Raw genomic sequence first — 13,663 nt, 5'->3', positions numbered from 1 at the left:
TGTTCTAGTGCTTGATAAGAAAGAAGTGCTTGAAGAAATTTTTCCCAATATCCAATCTGAACCCCCCTGGTGCAATTTGAGGCCATTTCCTCTTGTTCTATCACTTGCTACTGCAGAAGAGAGGCCCACCTTCACCTCGCTGCAACCTCCTTTCAGGTGGTTGTAGAGAGCAATGATGTCTCCCCTCAGCCTCCTTTTCTCCAGGCTAAACAACCTCAATTCCCTCAGCTGCTCCTCACAGGACTTGCTCTCTAGACACTTGTCCATGTTTTGTTTTGATATAAAATCTGGATATAAAAAGGGCCGTATAGGAAGTAGCGAATGGGTTTCATTTTTAATACTATTGCTGTTTACCAAAAAAAATAATATTGCTTTTAAATCATTGTGTGCCAGGTGAAATCATGAACTGTAATAAATTAATGAGATCCGCTGAATAATTACATTGCTTTAGAGCCTGTATTGCCTTCAAATTTCCTCTGAGTTTCTAAAGACTTTCATGGCTGTCCCCAGCAGTAGTATTGGCTGCTTCCTAATACGTGTGTTTTCAGCCTCTTTTTGCAACCTTTGTCCTTCATATCAAGTTACAACAGAAATGGATTTTCTTTAAGCAATGCTCAGTAAACTAAAGGTGTAAACTCCTCTCTTTTTATTCTACTAGCCAGAGGAGATGTGCGACAATTCAGTTTACTGTTTAAGAGTGGAGCAACTTGCCTCTGGAAATGACTGAAATATTTTTTTCTTGTGGTTTGTTGCTTTTTGTTTTGTTTTTTTTCTTACTCCTTGACACCTTCATAGTTGGTTGCTCAGCATGAGTAAACTTAAGTAACTCGGGTTTCAGCCCTTGGCAGGAAAAAAAGTTTTACAAGCAATTGGCTGAAACCTCACAAAGATTTTAAGGGAGAGCTATGTGGAATTCAAACAGCAGTAAATTGAAATTGTCCATTGCAAACAAAATGCCTTTTTCCGTTTTAACAGCGTTACCTGCTCCTGTGCAGCATGGCAACTGGTTTCTGTGAAAGAGCAAGGGAGAAGCAGGGTTTACTTACTGACAGCTTAAATAATTAGCATTTGAGCTTTATGAGGTTAAATATGTTAAGAAGTACAGGTTAATGAACAGAAAAACACAGTGATGACTGTTAAATGCTTAGATGCTCTCCTAATGACAGATATATATAATTCAAATTAGTGCTTTATTACAGTACTACAGATTCTTATTTTATCAGAAATGTCTCATTTTTGATAGCCTAAAGGGGTGGATTACTTTTACACACCCTTGCAAAAAAATTTTAGTTGAAACATGGATGATACTTTATAGTACTTAAGCTGTCAGAATAGAACTATAAAAAGACGTTTTTATAAAAATTATTTTAATTTTAGATTTTATTAGATTTTTTACACAGCCACTACACATAAAACCCCTCATTATCTTCTACCTTCTTATACACGACACTAAACTTCAGGGTAGTCTAACATGGACTAGGAAGAGTCAGGAAAGAAAAGCCAACAAGTTTGCTGGAAGGTTAAATCTTCAGTACTGAATTTCTCTAGCCTTTGACTATTTTCTAGAGGGTGTCAGAATATGTTTGAGGAGCATGTAGGCTCTGGTCACAACCCACCACTTGAGGAAAATGTTAAACTGTAGTACTGGACAAGAAGGAAAATACAGTTGCACTAAATATGCGAAGAAGAGTGGCAAATGGCCAGTCCTGTGATACAACCATGCTGCAGGTTGTATTCCTTGCAAGTGCAAGGCAATTAATAGCCAGATTTGTCTGTCTGCATCCTAAATGTTAACTGCCTACTTGAGCAGCGTGTCTGCTGCAAGTTTACAGGCAGTTTATATTTTTGTGTTGCATTGTTGGGCAGTCTTTACTCTGAGGAATGAAAAATTATTTCAGAAACCTTAAAAAAAACACTCAAACCCCCCCAGAAGAACAGCTGATATTTCTCTAGGTGGTTCTGAACATACCCTTAGAGATACTGACCAAAAACTTGGTATATCCCAGCAATTTACTGGTCTGTGTGCATGACAGAATCTGTCCAAACAAGCATGTGAGATTTTAAAAAAAGTTATAGTGGTTTACACACTTTAGACATGCAACTGTTTCCCTGTTTATTCTCTTCAATAAGAGACACTAACTACTAAAAATCATTACCAGCATGCTGGGAGCATGTTTTCATGAATGAAGGTATTGTTGCTGGTAAGGTTGTTAAGAACCTGTGCTGAAAATAGCTGAGGAAATTATCTTGTCTGTCTCAGTCCTACCTCTCCTAACTTTTGAGTGTAGTGACAGTTTGAAGTATAACAGCTCATTAACAGCTTGACTTTGAGTGTAGGGTGGAGTTCAATGGGAAAAAGAAATCCAAGACTCCATCACAACAGTGAGACCTAGAGGAGAAGATCCAATTGGCATTTAAAAAAATACAGTTTGCTTCCTGGACCTCATTATGAATGACTCTTTGCATTTCTCCCATGCAAATCAGCCCAAGTTGATGTTTATAACTAAAAAAGAAAGCTGTGTCCTTAAACTAAATGCATTTCACTCCTTTAGGAGAGATCTTACTTGTACTTTTTCATTAATCTTTCAGGGCTTTTTAGTGTGTATTAGGTTTTTTTAAAAAGCTGTCTTATCCAGTCTCTAGATTTTGGACTGTTAGAGAAGGATGGCTTGTTGCTTTAGATTTGTGACTTCATTATCTGCTATATTTGTTTTGTATTTTAACGCTGACTTAATTCAATATAATTATTTATTCACTAATTTTATTATTCTGATTTCAGCTGTGACTTTATTTGATAATAGTTCTGTAAAATTTTCCACCAGATCAATAGAAATGGAGAGTAGTTCAAGCTAAGTGATGGATTTCTTGAATGTTAATATCTGCTTCATTATTGTACATTTGTGAGAAGGTGGTACCAAGGAAAACTGTTTAAGGTGACCAATTGATATTGACCAAGCTCTGTAAAAACCAGAAGCTGGTGATACCCTGCTGGGCACCCCAACCTCACCTTATGTCTAAGACACAGAGGAAAGCAAACTCTGGAGCAGATGATTCTGTGGCTCCTTTGCCCATCTTAAGGACTGTAGGGTGCCTGTGCTGTAGACTGCATGTGCGTGTCCTGGTCTTAGGGCTGGCATGGGCACTGCCAACGTGGCTGTGAGGGATGTGGCCATGCAGGATAAAGCATGGACTTGGGCATCCTGCCCAGAAACACAGTGCTGCCCAGCAGCGGGCTCTGTTATCTTCTGCTCCACAGCGTGTACTGTTTTGTTGTACATTCACCAAAGTGCAAGCGGTACTCAGTATTTCAGCTAAACTTACCGATGTGTCAGAGCAACAAAAATGTCATAGAAATCAATGCCCTGCATTAAGTGTCCTCAAAGTTGACTTCCTCTAAATTCTTTAGTTCCCAGGTGTGAAAACCTGCTCTTGTAAAAGATTGTGGGACTCTTGCCATTGACATTTTCTAGTCAAGCAGGGATTTCCTTTGAAATACTTCCCAGCTGCTTCAAACAGGATAGTGCTTATTGATTGCATCCCTGTAAGACAGGCATTTGCGTTTCCTCTTCCCATCTTTCCCCTAGGAGAGTTTTATTTCATATATGAAAAGATCAACAAGAGCAAGAAAAGGAAAGCATGAGATGGGGAATTCCTGTGGAAGATTAAGCAGTTACTTATGCAATTTAAATTAGACTTGTAATAAAATTGTACAGGAAATGAATTAGGACGGCTAGCTTTTATGGAAAGGGGATTGATTTTCATAGTGCTTTTTATTATTCGTTTCACTCAGTTTTTTATCTTTCTTCCTCTTATTTTTTTTTTTAATCTGCATAGGATTAGTTTCTAATTAATTCAAACTCTACATTGATTGATTAGTGACTTTTAATCTTTGGTGTTTCCTCCCCCTCCATCTGAGCCTTGCTGGTTGGTTTTAATTTTTTGATATAATTACTCAGAGGCAACAGCATAAGCCATATAAAATGTTACTTTGCTGCTTTTCTGTGTTGCTAAAATGTGTTGGGGTTTTTCCACTCATTGCTGAGAAATGCTGCCCTCCAACCCATTCCAGTACCTGCTAAATGCATATGCTGTTACTCTTGGTGGCTCTGTTTATAGGTCACAGAATCACAGAATAGTTCGGGTTGGAAGGGACCTTTAAAGGTCATCTAGTCCAACCCCTGTGCAAGGAGCAGGGACATCTTCTACTAGATCAGGTTGCTCAGAGCCCTGTCCAACCTGACCTTGAGGTGTAGGATATTATTAGTGCCTTGGTGCTTTGTGGAACACTGAGTCACTTTGAGGAAACAGTTTTATTGTTCACTGAAGGAGAATCAGTCACCTTGAAACCACAGAGAAATTGCCTTAGGACTGTAATAAGAGTGACTGTCCAGTCAGGCCTTCTCAATAATGTTATCCTATAATACTGCTGCTGTGGTCAGTTGTATGCACCATGCCAAGGTCGAGTGCCACAAACCCCTTGTCTCTGTTTGAGGCACTGCTGCTTGCCCTGTGGCTAAACAGATGGTGGCCACGGTGCTCTTCTGCATGTCATGCGCCAGGTGAAGCTGCTGCTTTCTTTCTGAATGTACTGGTTTGGGTTTTGGATTCCCACTGTTGGCTGGGTGGGAGTGCAGACTGACTTCCTCACATCCACCTTCTCATGTCCTCAGGCTTTTCACCCAAATTCCTATAGGATTCCTTTAATTTGGATAGATAAACGTGACTTTATCTGCCATCGCTTCTGACACTGGAACACTCTAACGTGGCTGAACCTGGAGCATTAGTGCTGTTTTGTCCCAGGCAGGCCCAAAAGGTGAAATGTCTTTGCACAATTTCTAAACTACTTATCCTGTACATGTCAGGATTTGGGCCACAGGCAGTCAGTTCTCCAGTCAACTAAGGGTTGAGCATGGGTTTGCTGGAAGGAGGGGACAAACTAAAATAACCAGCTTCCTGGAAGGTAATACCCAGTGTTTTTAATATCCTTTTTCTGTTTGTATAGGACAACATTGATACCTCAAGGAATGATTACATAATGTCTATTTAACTTTGATAATCTGTGTTATAGCTGATATGCACTAGTTTGTGGTCTGGTTTATTCATCAGATTCATTAAAAAAAACAACAAACAGTTTAAAGGAATGCTTACCAGCATCCTTTCTGCTACCACTAATCATGCCACAGAATGAAACTAAAAGCTACAGTGATCATTGAGTTCGGGTTTCTGCAAAATGGCTGCTGTTTTATATCCAGTAGGTCTGTATGTAACATAGCAAATTGGAGTTGAACTTGGGCTCATCTACTCAGTAGAATAGAGCAGAACATAATTGTGTGATAATACCACCAACAAGGTCAACTAGAAAAAGGGAACAAAGCACTTAATAGCATGTATCATTTTTCCTGGTTATCAAACTCTCACTTTCTCTTATGAGTGCCTTTTTAATATCCTTGCAGCATTTTAAGATATTTTTTTAAAAAAATAAATTGTTTTCAAACACACACAAATGTAGAGCAGCTTTGGTAAAGCAGAATATTGCAAATGTAACACTATGAAGTTAAGAGTTAATTTTTTTCTTTGAACACACAACACATCCCTTCAAAGTTGTCCTGCTCTCCCTGTGAGTACAGCACCCCTATTGACATCAATTGGAGTTTAATACAAGCAGATATTGTAGAATAGACTTCAAGGGAACCTGTGTGACAATCAGAGAAGAGAATTTAACTCTTATTACTTAGCAACTGAGAAAATAAAAATCATATCTTGAAAACTCCACTTGTATTCACAGCTGGCAAGAGCAGTGTTACAGGTACTCTATGGCCTGATTCTGCTTCCAGTGGAAAGAAGAAACACAGCATTGAGTTTCAACTGTCCAATTTTAAGTGGGGGTTTATAGTACCAAAAAAAAAAAAACCACGGGAAATGGCAGGAGTAGGGAGGCTGTTGTGGTTATAGTGTAGAACAGGTGTTATCCTATGGGAAGAGAATCTAATTACCTGTCCCAGAGAGGAGGAAGCCCCAAAGTCTGCATGTCTGCCCTTTTATATCTGATGCTTTAAAAGCCAGTGGGGGCACTCTTAACACAATATTTTTAGTGGTCACTTTATCCTAGTAGACCTTATACTAGATCAGACATCATTAATCTGAGTTACTCAAACTTTCCAAGAGATCTAGCGTAGAACCAGCATAAAAATATGAAGACAGCAGAAATGTGTTGTATGCCACATCTAGTTGGGTAGAACTGTGTGTTCTGCCTGGTACAGGTCAGACTGGCACCTCAGCATCACACAGCTCTGCTGCTCATTTTGTGGGAACCAGACATCTTCTGCAGATTAGTAGTAAAGGAAGCAACACTGCTGAAATTCATGCAAAACTTTAAATAACTGTGCAAGAAAGGGTGGCCTTGTAGAGGGCTCTGCACCCAAAGGGTAATTGGGACAGGGTGTATTTGACTACTGACCTCACGCAACTTGTAGATGTTGTTTAGTTAACGTTGGAAATTGCAGTCTTGCATTTAAGCTTTAGAAATTGCAATCTTGTGTTAAGGGCTGTTGAGCTGCAACAAGCCTCCTGGGGTGGAGATGCAACTGTTCCCACATTAGTAAATGCTTTTAATGAGGGTGTTTGGCCCATGCACTGTTCACATATTCAAGGCACAAAAATCAAAGTGGCCCAGCAAGTGAATCATGGAAAATCACAGTGTGAGTGGTGTGTATGACATGTCTCAAGAGCCTACAGCTGGATCAAGTAGTGCTGATGTGAGAGTTTGTCTCATCCCATGTTAACTGCAGGGTTACATTTCCCATATTGGGTTGACAATGGAACGCAGAAAACCAAACTTTTCAGGGATGTGATCATGGTGGGAAACTCCAAAGGTTTTCATCCTTTGCATTCAGTGAGACTCTGACCCTGTGTGCTGGTGACCTCCCTTTTTTGGCTGCCACTGCACTAAATGAAAATGGACCTGTGTTGTGTTTTTTTTTTTTCCCTGTACAGCTTTAGCATGTTTTAATAATGGACAATAATATAAGTTTCCTTTCAAAATATGAGAGAAAGCAAACATTGTTTCAGTTGTTGCTGGAGGTTATAGTCAAAACATGGTTTCTTTATCATTTGGTTGAAACAAAATTGGCAAAATATTGATAGGCAAGTTGCTTTATATCTTTCTTTGCCATTATTCATAGCCACCCCCTCCCATAATGCTAAATTTCCCCAAGTGCCATCTGTCACTATCCTCTGTGTTTAAAAAAGAAAATAAAATGAGAAATTAGTCACAAGATTATGTACAGCATCTGTGAGTGCAGTAGCTGTGATAAAACCATCCTTGCCATTAATTTTGATAGCAGATTCCCACAATGAGTGGAAATAAAGAATAACCTCCTTCCTACCATATAGTAATGGATATCTGGATAAATGGATGTAAGATACAGCTGTATATAAACTCTAGGGAAGTGCTACTGTTGGTTGAGGACATGGAGTCCTTAGGAGCATCCACAACCAAAGCAATTCTGGCTTCAGCAGGTCAAAGTCAAGATGAGATGGTACTTTTGAGCTCAAGGGACATAGTTTTCCAGCTGAAGCCAGGAAAAACTGACTAAATGAGTGACTGGTGGATATCCCCAGAAAGGAGCTTTCATGAGAAGTAATGAGCCACAGAGGGATCTGGGGATCCAGTTGATTGTGATGTGTAATGGGGACAATAATGAGGACAGGACTGGGCAGGGTTGTAATTTGTGGTTGCCGCCAGGAGGTCTTATGATTTTGGGATGGGATGAAAAGTGCTGTTAACTATTTATTATACTCTTTTCGGGGGTGTTTGGTTTGTTTTTTTGGTTTTTTTTTTGGTTTTTTTTTTTGGTTTTTTTTTTTGGTTTTTTTTTTTTGTTGTTGTTTGTTTGTTTTGTTTTTATCTTGTAACTCTGAAGCTTCATTAGCTTTATTATTGCCCTCTGCTATCAGCTCAAGCTTCTGAATTGGGCTCTCTGACTTAGGGATTCTGTGGGTTTACCATGTGTTTCTGTCTGAGATAGGAAGGATGTTTCTCAGACCCTTTTTCCTTTTGTAACTGATATGCCGACTGTTGCTGAACAAAGAGTTTCTTGACTGCAGGGGGTGGAGGGAGAAATCAGAAATGAAAGCTTCCTTAAAAGCCAAACTACTTTGTGATTTTGAAACAAAATAAAAATTGGATTATTCATCTTTGCATTAGAAACCTGTAGAGACATGACATCTCTTGGATAGTGGAAATATTTATACAGCATATTTGGGACAGATGTGAGCTTGCTCCAACCCTTGCTCTGTGTTGAAAGAAAGGTTTTTCTGTATCAAATATTTCATTTATTCACAAAGGATAAAAAGGCAATAGTGTAAAAAGTCTGATTATTCCTTTTTTTGAGCATAGTAGAAATCAGCAATGGGAGGCTCTTCCTTTGCTAACCATTTCAAGCCTCTTGTAATGAGCGCATTAACACTTTTTTTTTTTTTTTTTCAAATGAGATAATGCTACCAGGACTACTCTGCCACTGTGTGGGTTTTCTGTTTTGTTTTTCCTTTCTTTTGATGGTGGTGATGAATGTTTGGAGAGTATTTTGAGTTTATTTTTAGGGGATGAGTTGTTTTGGTTAATCTGCTTTGGCTGTCTTCTGTGTGTCTCTCTCTATCCTTTATGATCACAGGCGCATCGTTCCCTTACACAGCTTCACCAGCCGATACCCCAGCAGTGCACAAGTCTTGTGCCTGCTGTATGGGGCTCCAAGAAAATTCTGTCTTTGATAGTTTTTTGGTTGCTTACTCCTGGAGTTCCAGGTGGAGGCTTGGCTTTTCCTACATAGTGATGTATGCACCTACTTTGGGATCTAACATAAGGAATCATGCTGATAGAGGGTAACCACCAGCACTCTGAATTTTGTGAATGGACTTGTGTCTCAGAACATGTAAGATGTTGATCTGCAGTGCCTTGCACTGGGAAATGTTTGGATTCCTCTGTTCATTCTCATATCTTGAGTTTATCTGCCGTGCTTCCAGGCACTGTCATGTGAACAGCAGTCCCAGAGAGCCACAGAAGTATGAACAGCTTTGTACTCAGCGCTGGTGCAAAAAAAAACCTGACAGACTCTGGGAAACAGCTATTCCCTTTTCAGCTTGAAGCAGTGTTTATTTTGACAAAAAGGAGAATGGCAAAATGAAACGTTCTTAGTATTAGTGTAAAAATTTCATCATATACTTAGGTTAAAAGTTGGGAATAGTGCACGGTTTATACTGTTACAAAAATGTCGTGTTTCTTCTTTAAAGAGCAGAAAATGTAACTACTTCAAAAGTGTTGCACTATGTGTTAACAAGTGTTACAGTTAATTTTAAAGGGAAAAGAGAACAGTGGGAATAGACCTCTACAACAGGGAACTATTGTTTTGAATTTCATGGGCAGCAATTCTTACATCATGCCTCAGGCTAGACTCCTGACCACATCCCAGAAAATGGGGTTAAACTGTAGAAATCCACTGGGGCCAAATGTGGAGGAAGTTCTGCAGCCTCTTCGGTCTGTGGTGAGGGCCAGGAGGGGGAGAGAGAAGTGGGAGCATGAGGCAAACTAGAAGGTACTATCCCTTTCAGAGCAAGGTTTCGCTCCTTAATCTCTGTAATCAAGCATGAGGCCAGCTGAAGTCTATGGAAAAAGTCCCATCTCCTATAATATCTTGGACCCCTGTAGTGTTGGGCTCATTGGGATGTTGCCTGACTACGTGCTATGTAGGAGGCTTTCTCAGTTTGTCATTTAAATCAGGCATGCAAATATAAAAATGGAGCAGACAAACACTATTTATTACCTGAAGGGCTGCACATCCTTGCAGAATCAGATGGATTATACCAAGGCATCACTTCGGAATTTTCATCTGACAGCTTTATTCATACTTTGTTAAGGATCACAAAATATCCTTACAGCCCCTCTAAACGTGAAAAGTCTCCAACGGGCTGTTCTGTATAAATTGACTTGCTTCTCAATTTACTATTTTTGTAGGGAAATTTCTATGGTTTTGCACAACTACACAGCAGTATATGCTTCTTGGTGCAAATTCCCTCTTCAACACATGAACTGGGATGGAGGCATTGTTTTGTTTTTTTCCTAATGGTGTCATAGGTATCTTAGAAAGATAAAGCCTGTTTGCACGGGTCAGTGTCGGGTCAGTGAGTAACGCGGCTTTGACGCAGCAGGCAGATGTAACACAGCCTGTGATCACTGCGTTTCCTGTTGATTTACTTCCATATTGTAGGGTCAGTTAATTATTTAGAGGGACAGAAAACAACCCATAACCTGACAGTTGGAGGACTTGCTCGTGACATTCTGATTCAAGAGACACAAAAAAACCAACCAAAGAGAAAAAAACCACACCAAAATATTCTTCAGACCAGAGAGGAAGAGCAGGGTGTCTTGGTGCTTGTGGCCTCTCCAGCAAAGGAAGGAAGTGAGCACAAGTCCTGCAAGGGAGAGGCTCTCCCTGAATCCAGATCACTCCATATTGAATGGTGCTTTTGGTCACTGTTTATTCAGTAAAATATGGGATCTTCGCCCTCTCATGTATTTGTGTCTTATTTTCCTTGAGGGATTGCAGTGAATGATATGACCCAAAACGCAAACAATTTATTTTTGTTTGTCAATAAAAAAATAAAAACTTTTCCTTTTGGTTCCATCTAAACTGTTGTTTGTTTTTCCAAATGAGGCTCCACACTGGCAAATTGATTACTGACACAGCCCAGTTCAGATTTTTTTAATTTGAAGTTTATTTGTTTTCACAAACTTTCTTGATAACTGTTAGTAAGGCATTATCTCAATCAAGAAGGTGACTTTATATAATCCTATCATGGTGGTATTTGCCTTTTTTAAAAGAAAACTTGTCAATGCTTTTTTTTCCTAGCAAATCTATGAGGTGAAATACACTCAATAGACTTGAGTAGTTTGGCTCTCCTTACGTGTAGCCCAGCCTCTTGAACTGTAGATCATCCTTCCTCTCTAGATGTTTCCTTTACACTAGTCAGCAAAGCTGAATCACAGTGTTGCATTTCTTCTGTGTGTTTCCAGCCTTGTAAGACTAAGGTACGAGATAAAGACCAGCATGTACTCCCTGTGGTGTGTGTGTGGAAGCACATCATCCATTGCACCTGTCTGTGCCTAGGGTTCACTTCCACTGGAAGACAACTTATTGAAGAGTTCCCTTTTGTTGCAAACTAGACTTTCTGTCTTTGGAGTTTCTTTTAATCTAACTCTGAGCAAAACCATTGACTTTATATAAGATAATTTGCACTGTCAGTAACCAGGAGGCAGAGATGAGGTCTCCAGGAAGGGAACGTGTGTGGAAGCACACTCTAACCATCTTCTGCAGTCATTTACAGTTACTGGGGCAGCTCAAGTACTCATTTCCACAAAGCAGATACTGGGTTATCCTCTTCTGTCCACACTGAGGAGTAGCTAAAGGTATGGATGGCATTTAACTCTCTCAATGCCGATTGTGTGTGGTATCTCAAGACAGGCTCACAGAAGGTCTGGTGCGTGTACACACAGCCTGTTGTCTTTCTGCAAGAACTTTAGTGTTTGTCCTGCAAGAGTAAATCTGAATCCCCTTACTAGTAGGTGTAGTCACTTGATTCAGAATAAAATGAGGTCTTTAAAAGGTTTAACTTTATTATATGTTCTTTACAGTGTACAAGATCAATTTCTGTGTCCAGATAACAGGTGCCTATAGTAGGCTATAAATGATGTTCGTGAATTTTGGGTGATACTGCATACAGATCAGAAGCAGTTCCTGCAACATATGGAAAAATAAAGAAAATACAATCATTTCTGGAGCAATCTTCTGATTGCTGCTTCTTTTTCTATCTTCACTTTTTTTCTGCTTTTAAGCCTTGACATGATCTTGCAAAAATTGAGGCTGTTTGCAAAATATAGCAATATCATTTTTAAGAGTAAAACTTCTCCATAGATAATGAAGGTCCCTCACAGCACCTGCCATAGGGCAGGGTATGGGGGGAAACAAGGCAACTATGAAGGAGTTTTACCTTCTGAAATTGCTGAATTACTTGATCTTGTCAGTGGGGACAAGATTCAGAATTATACACATCCTTGGTATTCTTCTGGTGCTTGTGTTTAGGGGTAGCAGTAAGGCCAGCAGAGCAGTATTTAGGCAGATTTGTCTTTGTGCTATATATATGCTAGTATATATTCAAGAAGAGACTGGTCTTAACATTTAAAACATGTAACTGCTCATGTTTTTCTGTTACGCTGTTTTCTGTCTTACCTCACAGAATTGGAAACAATATTCAAATCCTATTCCAATACTACTAGAATACTTGATTATAAAAGTGAACAACATTTCAGTAAAAAGAACAATTTAGTGATCCTGCAGAAGTTGAACATGTAGCTTGATAATATACGGCCTATTTTTTTACTCACAAGTGGTGCTCAAGGCAAAAATCTCCAAGTATTGCATATTTGAGGTAAAAATAGCTATGTCTACAGAGAGTTCTAGAAGACAGAAGCACAACTCCAACTAATTGTTTGTTTATGATTTTATATAAAAAGAATATTGCTACATCCTTAGATTTCATATCTGATAACAGCAATTTATCATTGTCATTGCAAGTTAATAGTTTTTTTAATGTGACAGGAACAGTAAAAATTTTGCTCGCTTTCTCCTTTTTCAACTACTTCTTTATTAGATTATAGTCTCTGCAGAGCAGGGAGCCATGTCTTCTTTTGCATGAACATAGCACTAAGTTTCAGTGGTACCCATAGGATGCTAAGAACAGGAAACAGTAAGACTTCAATAAGTAAAACCGTAATGTCTGAATAATATGTGCCAGGGGTTTTGCTGGGATCTTGGTGACTCTAGAAGTGGGAACTGCAAGGGTGGCTGTTGCTCAGCCCCACTGTGAGATGGGACTGATCCTACACATCATGAAGAAAAGAGTTCAAATGTGATGTGTCCTCTTGGACAGAGTAACTCCTCCTCCACTTCAGGATGCATCTACTAAAAATTTGAGTCCATCACGGTTGTGGGTATCCAGAAGGCCTGTGGATATCTAACTGGTTGGATCGCCAGCACTTAAGAATTGTATGGAAAATGACCAAGTGTGACTTAAACCAAAGTCAGTTTGTCCATTTTTCATAGAATCAGAGAATGGTTTGGGTTAGAAAGGACCTTAAAGATCATCAAGTTCCAACCACCCCCGTGCCATGGGCAGGGATACCTTCCACTAGACCAGGTGGCATCCAGATTGTAGGGTGGCTTCAGTTTGAGACCGGATGGGTTATGAAATGTTGCAAAAAATGCTTCCTTCTGGAAGCTAGAGGCTATAAAATGCATCTCCATAGTAAAGGACTTTCCTTCAAAACAAGTTGGACTTTTATGGTGCTATTTGAGTTCTGCCATTCTGCACATGCACAGATCTGCTGTTTCATGGAAGTTTTAAGAGCCCTAACTATGTACAAGAAAGCAATTCAAAGTCTGATCTGACTTGAATAATTCTAGCATAAATGTAACACAGCTGTGTTTGAAAATAGGCCAGATGAAAAGGGACTCTTTTCCTGTTTCTTCTTTCCTCCTCAGTGTGTCTCCTAAGGCAGAACAGGGAAGGGGCTTGATTGCAGCAGGCAACCAAGTTTGATTTGGGCAGAAAA

This window comes from Calidris pugnax, unplaced genomic scaffold, assembly GCF_001431845.1.
Source record: "Calidris pugnax isolate Ruff unplaced genomic scaffold, ASM143184v1 scaffold103, whole genome shotgun sequence".
NCBI classification, from domain to species: domain Eukaryota; kingdom Metazoa; phylum Chordata; class Aves; order Charadriiformes; family Scolopacidae; genus Calidris; species Calidris pugnax.
Note: the sequence above shows the minus strand (reverse complement) of the source record.